Here is an 8,503-nt window from a genome sequence, read left to right on the forward strand (position 1 = left end):
TCTCTCTCTCTCTCTCTCTCTCTCTCTCTCTCTCTCTTCTTCCTACACACATACACAGCTGGGATTATTCCTCACTTGACAACGTTTTGGGGGGCACTCTTACACCCGGTCCCTGCTGCTACTGCTGTTGCTGCATCTTTGCCAGATGTAATTAACAGCTGGGAACTTTGATTTCATCCTCAGGGCCGGCACTGTGTGAGATGCCCAAAGACATGTGGCCTTCCTGGGATCATCAGCATCTCCTGCAAACCATGGTAACAGCCCCCAGACTCATGATAAAAACTAGCTGCATTTTTTAAAAATTTAAATTTTAAATTAAAGTTAAATTAATAATATATGTGATTTCCCCCCTGCTTCTTGTGTTTTGATCTCCAGTACTAGTGCAACAGGGAACACTGTGGTGTGGGAGGAGCAAAAGAGTCAGGAGACCTGAAATCTAGACATGTCTCTGCCACTAACTAGTAGCTTGAATTTTGTCGAGTCACTCTATGAAGAGGAAGATAGAAAGCTGCCTTTGGCTTCCTGAAGATTTGGGTTCAAATACTGCCCCTCACACATCAGTTGAGTGACCATGGGCAAGTGCTTTAGCCTCTCAATGACCCTGTCAACTCCAAGATGTTACCCCTAAGAGTTGCTGATCTGCATAGGTGGAGGGAGTTTTCACAAAGGGAGTTCCAATATAGAAGAAATCCGGTCTGGACTTGTAGTGTCTACTTCATAGGGTAGATAGAAGACTAAAATGAAATGTATCTAAATTGTTAAACTTTAAAATACTATATCAGTTTTAGTTACTATTAAAATTAGGAAATTGGATGGTCTTTTCTAGCTCTACAATGACATCCTTTATATTTCCTTTTAAGCTACCTCTGAAAGCTCTAGAAAGAGCTCTCTTCTGAAGTGGACTAGAAATAGGGGTCCCTTCCAGTTCTAAACTTATGATTCTGTGATCCCAATATCAGAACTAGATCAGATCTTACAGATCATTCAAGCAAGCCCCTCATTTTGAGGCACCATGGAGTTACTGACCTCACAGTCCTATCTCATGCAGACTGACTCTATCATCATGGACAAGTAATAGCAACAGCAGCAGCAACAACAGCCACAACTAATATTTATGCAGTGCTTACTGTGTGCATAATAAGCATTTGAGCCTCACAACAAGAGATGCTATTATTAGTCCCATTTTACAGATTTGAAAACTGAAGCAGAGGTAAAGTGACTTGTCCAGGGCCAGACAGCTAGTAAGTGTCTGAGACATTTAAACTCAAGTCTCCCTGACTCCAGACCTGGCTCTATATTCCCCCAAGACGATTTTCCAAGCAAATAATTTTTAGATCAAGTATAGGTCTGCATTGTTAAGGGGAGTTTTTACAGAGGAAAAGGTATATTCTGATGATGAGGATGATAATGGAAATGATGATGAATAAAGTGTTCTAACTGAGACACTTACTAGCTATGTGGCCTTGGATAAATCAAATAACTATTATGAGCATTATAATATATAAGTATTTTAAAATAATAAAGCATTATTTAATTTGCCGTTATTATGTTATTGTTACAAGATAAGACAACTGAGGGACAGAGAGGGAAAATGACATTCAACATCATAAAATCAGTCAATTGGCAGGACCAGAACCTTCTCACCAGGTTTGCTGATTACCCGTTCCAGAACATTTCCTACTGTCTCCTACTTTTGTGTGGTGATGTGAATTGTATATAAATAACTCTGGCTGACTTTAGTTTACAATGCTCTTCAGATATGTTATCTTATTTGATCCTCACAAACAACTCTTTGAGGTAGGTCCTCATTTTAAAGATGTAGAAACTGAGGCTCAGAGAACATAAATGGTTTGCTCCTAATCACAAAGCTAGTAAGTGTAGCAGACGGGCTTTGCACCCCAGGACTTTGCTGGCTCCAAGTCCAGTGGTCCTTCCATTCTACCATGATTGAACTTTGAACAGAATAAATTAAAACCAATGTGTATGATGCTTAAGGAACTAGTTTTAGAGACGAGTACATTTCATGATTATGCAAAAACTTCCTGGTTACTCATATTGGAAATATTTTTAATTGTGAGTCTACTTCCCATGAGAATACAGTATGACGATACCTAACATGAAGGTGTTGGGTCCCTTGAAATTTCCCCAAATTTCAGTTCATGACACAGGGGCACTGGCTGTCAAGAGACCCCCCCAAAGATGAAATTACCAAGTGAGTCTGCAGAAATGGCTTTTCTATGGTATTCTGAAAACCCTAGATCAGAAATGCCAAAAGTGATTTCTCCCCTTCCTAGCCTACCTTTAGCAATGCATGTCAATATCAGCATTTGATGATGTAACTTTGAAAGCACAATGAACTTATGTTCCCAATCAGAAGGTGTCATCGCAAAGAGCACAATTCTTATCTCTGCACTAAAGGCAGGTTTATTTTGCAGGAAGACCTATTATTAATATCCCCTAAACTGTATGTATTAAAAAAAATAAGTCCTGTTTCCATGGACATTATTGATTCCAAAGTATAATACAAAACAAAAGAACAGATTAAGGGCAAGGTAAGTTTGGTCTTCAAAGTGCAGCTTTTAATTAGGAAATGTGTTTTCTTGTAGAAATATTCCTTATCAGAATTCAATAATAGTTGTAAAAGCTTTTAAGAAATAGCAGCTTCCCAAAAGAGGACCTCTGAAAGCAATGCCAAGCAAGCAGGGCTCCGTCACTGCTCCATACAACCTCAGTTTCATGAACTGGTTACAGAGCATTTTCTGAAAGACACATACTGAGCACAATCTATGAAATTTTCACAATCTGGAGAGGAAGCAAGATTTTCCTATTTTTCCACATTGTTTCTATTGATAGGAAACTAGCTGGAAAGGTCTCTAGCCCAAACCCCTCTTTGTACAAAGAAGAAGCAAGAACCTATAGACGTGAAATGATTTATCACTGGATTTAGAGCTGGAAGGAAACAGTGATTGAATGCCCTTATTTCACAGAGGAGGCAAATGAGATGCAGAAAATTGAAAGAGCTGCACTGAGTTTTGAACTCAGACCTCTCTTCCATCTCACTAAAATGTTTACTGCAAATTAGCATAGTTAATAGTCTCATAATAACCTCATGGCACATTTTCTGCTATTATTCAGTCATTTTCAGTCACGTCCAACTCTCCATGACCCCATCTGGAGTTTTCTAGACAGATGCTGGAGTGGTCTGCCATTTCCTTCTCAAGTTCATTCATGTTACAGATGAGGAAACTGAGGCAAACAGGGTAAAATGACTTGCCTGGGGCCACACAGCTAGTAAGAGCCTGAGGTCACATTTGAACTCAGGGAGATGAGTCTTCCTGACTCCCGGCCCAGGGCTCTGTCCACTGTGCCACCTAGCTGCCCAAGACAATTACAATTACAACAGACAATTACATGGTATTTTTGAATGTTTCAAAATGCTTTCATATCTAGTCATTCATTTGAGATTCATATTCTCCTTTGGAGGTAAACAATGCAGGTTATCTCTATATTTGAGTGAAAAACTTAATCACAGAGAAGGTAAGTGACTTTCCTAGCTTGATCCAGTAGGGACTAGAGGGCAAGTCTCCTAACCTGTCCAAGCCCCCATTCTCCTGTTCTTCCCAGCTTGACAGGGGATCAGAAGGGTATAACCTATGCTAATTCTCCAGCAGATTCTCCAAGTATTTTATAAGTTCCCTGTACTCTTCTTCTAAAATCATCAGATTCCAATTTGTACAATGTATATCTGGACATATGTTTTACCTTTACTTTAGTAAGCTCCCTGAGGTCAGGAACAATGCCAGCATTGTTCTTTCTCTGCTTTACTTCTGTTCCCAAGTATCCAACACAGTCTTTTGCTTTTGTAGTTATAAAATGCTTTCTAGAATTCTAGTCCAATCCTATAATCTCATAGGTCTAGGGAATTCCTAGTATGGAAACCCCATTCGCTAATGAAGATCACATATTGCCTGTCCCTTAAAGCCTTAGATAATTTCCAGGTGTGTTGAGAGACTAAGTGACTTACTTATGATCATCCAACTAATATATACCTCAGGTGCACTTGAACCCAGATCTTCACAAGGCTGCCCCTTTATGCCATGCTGTTTTGCCCATAACAGTGGTGATAGTGGTAGTTATAATAGTAAGTAATGGTAGTAACATTGTCTAAAGGCCCCATAGGTATACTCTAGAAAAAGTGCTAGATGGGGAATTAAAAGAGAATTGGGTTTGAATCCTGTCTCTAACATTTACTTGTTAGGCGATCCCAGGTGGATTCTTTTAAAGTTCTGATTCCTACTTTCCTCATCTATAAAATGGGGACGATACCTTTTTAAATTATTATTGCTGCTTTACCTACCTCACATAGGTATTGTGAGGCTCAGCTAAGATAAATGTGTGAAATGTAAGTCTCAAAGGTTTGGGATGTTCTGTGGGATGGCAGAATGAGTGTTACTCCATGAAGGGAGTGGGGAAAAGGTAAGCCCAGGCTAGAGACATTCACAGCATTGCGACCCTGTATAGGTGTGAAGGGTGAAACTGACTTAGGATCGCAAGGCAAAACTTGGGATGTTCCAGGAAGAATCCAAACCCTGTTGACACAGAAGCCCCTTCTCCCTGAATGCCAGCAATCCAGATGAGAGACTTATTTGTCCCACTCTAGGCATGGCTCTGTAATCCCTTGAAAAGGGAATCCCAGCATTATCATCTCCATTTCACTGAAGAGGATTCTGAAGATGAGAAAGGAATGCCAGAGGGACCGTGGGCCTGATGGATGGAGAGACAGAGTCCAGAAGTCATGGGTTCAGATGCTGCTGTTTCTGAGAAACACTTCGGAAAGTTTTGAAATACTCTCATATCTCCTAATTCATCAGGCATTCATACTCACCCCTGGAGTTAAACAATGCAAGTATCATTACTGTATCTCTGTGTTACAGTGAGGAATTGCGGCACAGAGAGGGGAAGCAACTTCCTTACAGTGATGAACCTGATTCTGATGAAGTGCCCTGTGTGTCAGGGGCAGAGAGGGCTGACCTATATTGATTTTCTTACAGATCCTCCATTTATCTCATAGCCCTCTATTCTCCCCATGTAAAATTATCAGATGCTTATGTGCATGCTATGTATCTAGGTCTATGCCTCATTCCCCTCCCAGCTCCACTCCACCCCAACCCCATTACTTTACAGTTGATCTTGGTGTGAGGAGGACCTGAGTTCCAGTCATGCCTGTGTCACCCCAGGCAATTCACTTAACTTCTCAGTTCCCCAGATCATTTTCTAGAACTATAAACTGCAGAGAAGGTAATGATTTTCATAGAGAGAAGAAGCTCCTCAACAGGAACTCTTTACACAAATGAAATCGCACAGGGCATCAGAAAGAATGGAAAAAAGGAGGAAAAAAAAGCCAGAGTGAGGGCTAAAAAAAGAGGAAGGGTGGAAGGAAAGAAGAATGGAATAGAGGGAGGAAAGAAAGGAGGAAGGGAGGGAGGGAGGAAGGAAGAAAATAAGGAAGAGAGGGAGGAAGGAATGGAGGAGGGAAAGAAGGGAGAGGGAAGGAGGGAGGGAAGGAACAGAAAGAGGGAGGAAGGGAGAGAGGAAGGAAGGGAGGGAAGAAAGGAGAAAGGGAGGGAAGAAGGAAGGGAAGAATGGAGAAAGGGGGGAGGAAGGAAGACAGGGAGAGAGGAAGGAAGGAGAAAAGGAAGGAAGGAAGAAAAAAGGATGGAGGAAGAAGGAAGGAAAGGTTATATGTCTTGCCCATCAAATCACTCTCCTTAGATACTTGGCAGTTACTAATTTGTATTAAATGTACTTGACTCAGCTATTAAGTGTCAGCAGAATTGGCATATGAAGCCAAGACTCTGAGTTCCAACACCACAGCCTTCTACTCCCCTAATCTAAAGGCAGCATTTAAGGCAGATTTGATCCATCTACCAGGAAGGCAACAGAATAGGCCAAGACATAAACTTGTTAGGCCTTATGCTTCTGGGGACAAGCAATGGAGCTGCTGGTCAGATTAGGACTTGTCAGATCCGATGTCAGGTTGTATCTCTCCACTGATGCTTGCCCTCAGAAAACAGGAGAACAGGAATCACAAACATCCCATTCATCAAGCCCCAAATCTGCTGAGGCCAAAGGTGTCTCGCTGGTGAAATTCAACCATAGCAGCATGCTCAGATTTGTCAGGTCTCCCCCACCCCCATCCTCTCAAACAGGGATGACACTTATTGAATCATGTTCTCCTCCCCTTGAGGAATGATTGCAAAGGTATGTTTTTTAAAAGTTATTCTGGAGTACCTCTTGCACCTGCTTAATATTATTTGGAGCCCTGAGAAAATGATTCATCTTCTCCTTAGTCCTATTCCCTTTCAAATATTTTCAATTTCTTTTTCCATCATTTTTGGTAATTGACTGGTTTTCCACAGGCACAGGTTTCCATGTCCCGCCCTGCCTCCCTTCAACACCTACAGGATCATAAGATCATTGGATTTAATGCTGGAAGAGAGTTTTGAGATAATACCAATCAATCAATCCATCAACAAGCATTTACAAAGAACCTATTATGTGCCAGACACTCTGTTAAGCACTGGGGAGATGAGTACAAAGAAGGAAAAGATCTCTAACTGAAAGGTGGTTACATTTTAATGGGGGGAGACAAGTACATATGATAATATAAACAGCATAAATATAAAGTGAAGAAATTTAAAAAGAAGATAGATACAAGGTAGTTTGGGACGAAAGCACAAGCAGTTGGGATCACGAACAGCTGAACAGAGAAGATGGTGTTTGCACTGTGTCTTTAAGAAACAGACGGGGACCCTGTGAGGCAGAGGGAAAGAGGGGGGGCATTCTAGGCATGGCCATGAGATGGCACAAAGAAAAGATCAGACTGTAGGAGGAAGAGTGATGTACAATGAAGCTGGACGGCTGAGTTGAGGAACATTAGAAAGGGCTTTAAAAGCTAAATAGAAGAGTTTCCATTGTATCCCACAGGCCCAAGGGAACCACTGGAGTTGGTTGAATAGGGACATCATGGGAACAAATCTGTGTTAGAGGAAATTACTTTGGCAGCAGTGTGGAAAATGGTCAGAAGTAGGGAAAGACTTGGGACAAGGATAACAGTTACTGGGTTGCTGGGATAATCTAAGTGAAAGGGCCTGAGAAAGTGATAGTTGTGTGAATGTAGAGAAGGGGTTAGATACAAGAAATGTTGGATATAGGGGCAGCTAGGTGGCACAGTGAATAGAGCACCCACCCGGGAGTCAGGAGGACCTGAGTTCAAATCTGGCCTCAGACATTTAACACTTACCAGCCATGTGAACTTGGGCAAGTCACTTAACCCCAATTGCCCTGCCCTCCTCCCTCCAAAAAAAATGTTAGATATAGCCCAACTCTCTCATTTCATAGAGGGATAAATTGACATATAGAGAAATTAAGTCATTTTCTGGAACTCAGACAGGAGGGCTCATCATAATGGTGCTGGAAGTAGTGCTTAACCATGTCTACTGTTGTATGTATCTCAGAACACCAGAGTTCAAACAATGTAACAGCTTCAGCCTCCCCAGTAGTAGGAATTACAGATATATGCCACTATGCTGGCCCAAATGTGATTTAAAAATAAATGTGATAAAATATGAATTCATATTCTCATAGCAATTTACAAAACGCATTGTAGTCAGCATCTCCTTTAATTCTTTAAAAAACATTCAATCTCTGTAGAACTTAGAAAGGGCAATTATTATTCCCATTCTACAGATGATGATAATGAGATGCTGGTGAAATTTTCATAGAGTTTATATAATTAACAACAGAATTATACAACATCAGAGCTATCGGGACTTTGGAGGTTATGCATCTAGCCACAAAATTTGGAACTAGAGCTCATCTCCCTCAATTTCTTCATCTTTCAACTTTGATTTAAAGATGAGGAAATAGAAGCCCAGAGAAGTGAATTTATTTGTTTAAGGTACACAGTCATTCAACAGCAAGATTGGCCTGAAAACCCAGGTGGCTGGACTTAAAGTGCAGTACTTTGGCTGCATCACAGTGATTTTAATGCAGCCTTTCTAAAAGCTAAATCCTTGCAGTTTTTAGCACTCCTCTGCTAAAAACACATGAGCACAACTCTGCTATCTATTGAATGAAGTTCAGAGTCCTTTGCCTGGCATTCTAGGCCCTCCATAGTCTGGGACCTTTTAAATCTAATCTCATACTACTACCTGCCCCACATTCTTGTTCTGGCCAAATTAAATTATTTTTAAAAAAATCTTTTGTCTCTTTGCTAGGCCTGAAAAGTTCTCTGTCTCCATCACACCTGTTGAATTCTTACCTATTTTTAAAGCTCAGCTCTACTGGTAAAGCCCTGCTCAGTCGGCAATGTGGTAATGACCTTTTTCTCCTAGGAATGCATAACACTATGTTTTGTTCATCTTTAATGTACTTATCCCATAATGTATATTCTAGTTATCTTTGAGCGTGTGTGTGTGTATGTGTGTGTGTGTGTGTGTGT

General features: G+C 40.9%; 1 protein-coding gene and 1 long non-coding RNA gene across 2 annotated transcripts in view; one reads left to right on the plus strand and one right to left on the minus strand.

The window, feature by feature from the left end:
* The window catches only part of LOC138148317 (uncharacterized), a 9,412-nt gene extending 4,047 nt beyond the window's left edge, over positions 1-5,365 (plus strand). The window contains exons 2-3 of the long non-coding RNA XR_011165023.1: positions 184-254; positions 4,661-5,365. This is a non-coding gene — a long non-coding RNA (uncharacterized lncRNA). The remainder of the gene's footprint in view (positions 1-183; positions 255-4,660) is intronic.
* Positions 1-8,503, minus strand: part of TENM4 (teneurin transmembrane protein 4) — a 1,707,472-nt gene that overhangs the window by 1,239,476 nt on the left and 459,493 nt on the right. The gene's annotated exons all lie outside the window — the stretch shown is intronic.

This window comes from Petaurus breviceps, unplaced genomic scaffold (assembly GCF_028583685.1).
Source record: "Petaurus breviceps papuanus isolate PSGF00001 unplaced genomic scaffold, PetGlider_PUasm1.0 90823, whole genome shotgun sequence".
Taxonomy (NCBI): Eukaryota; Metazoa; Chordata; class Mammalia; order Diprotodontia; family Petauridae; genus Petaurus; species Petaurus breviceps.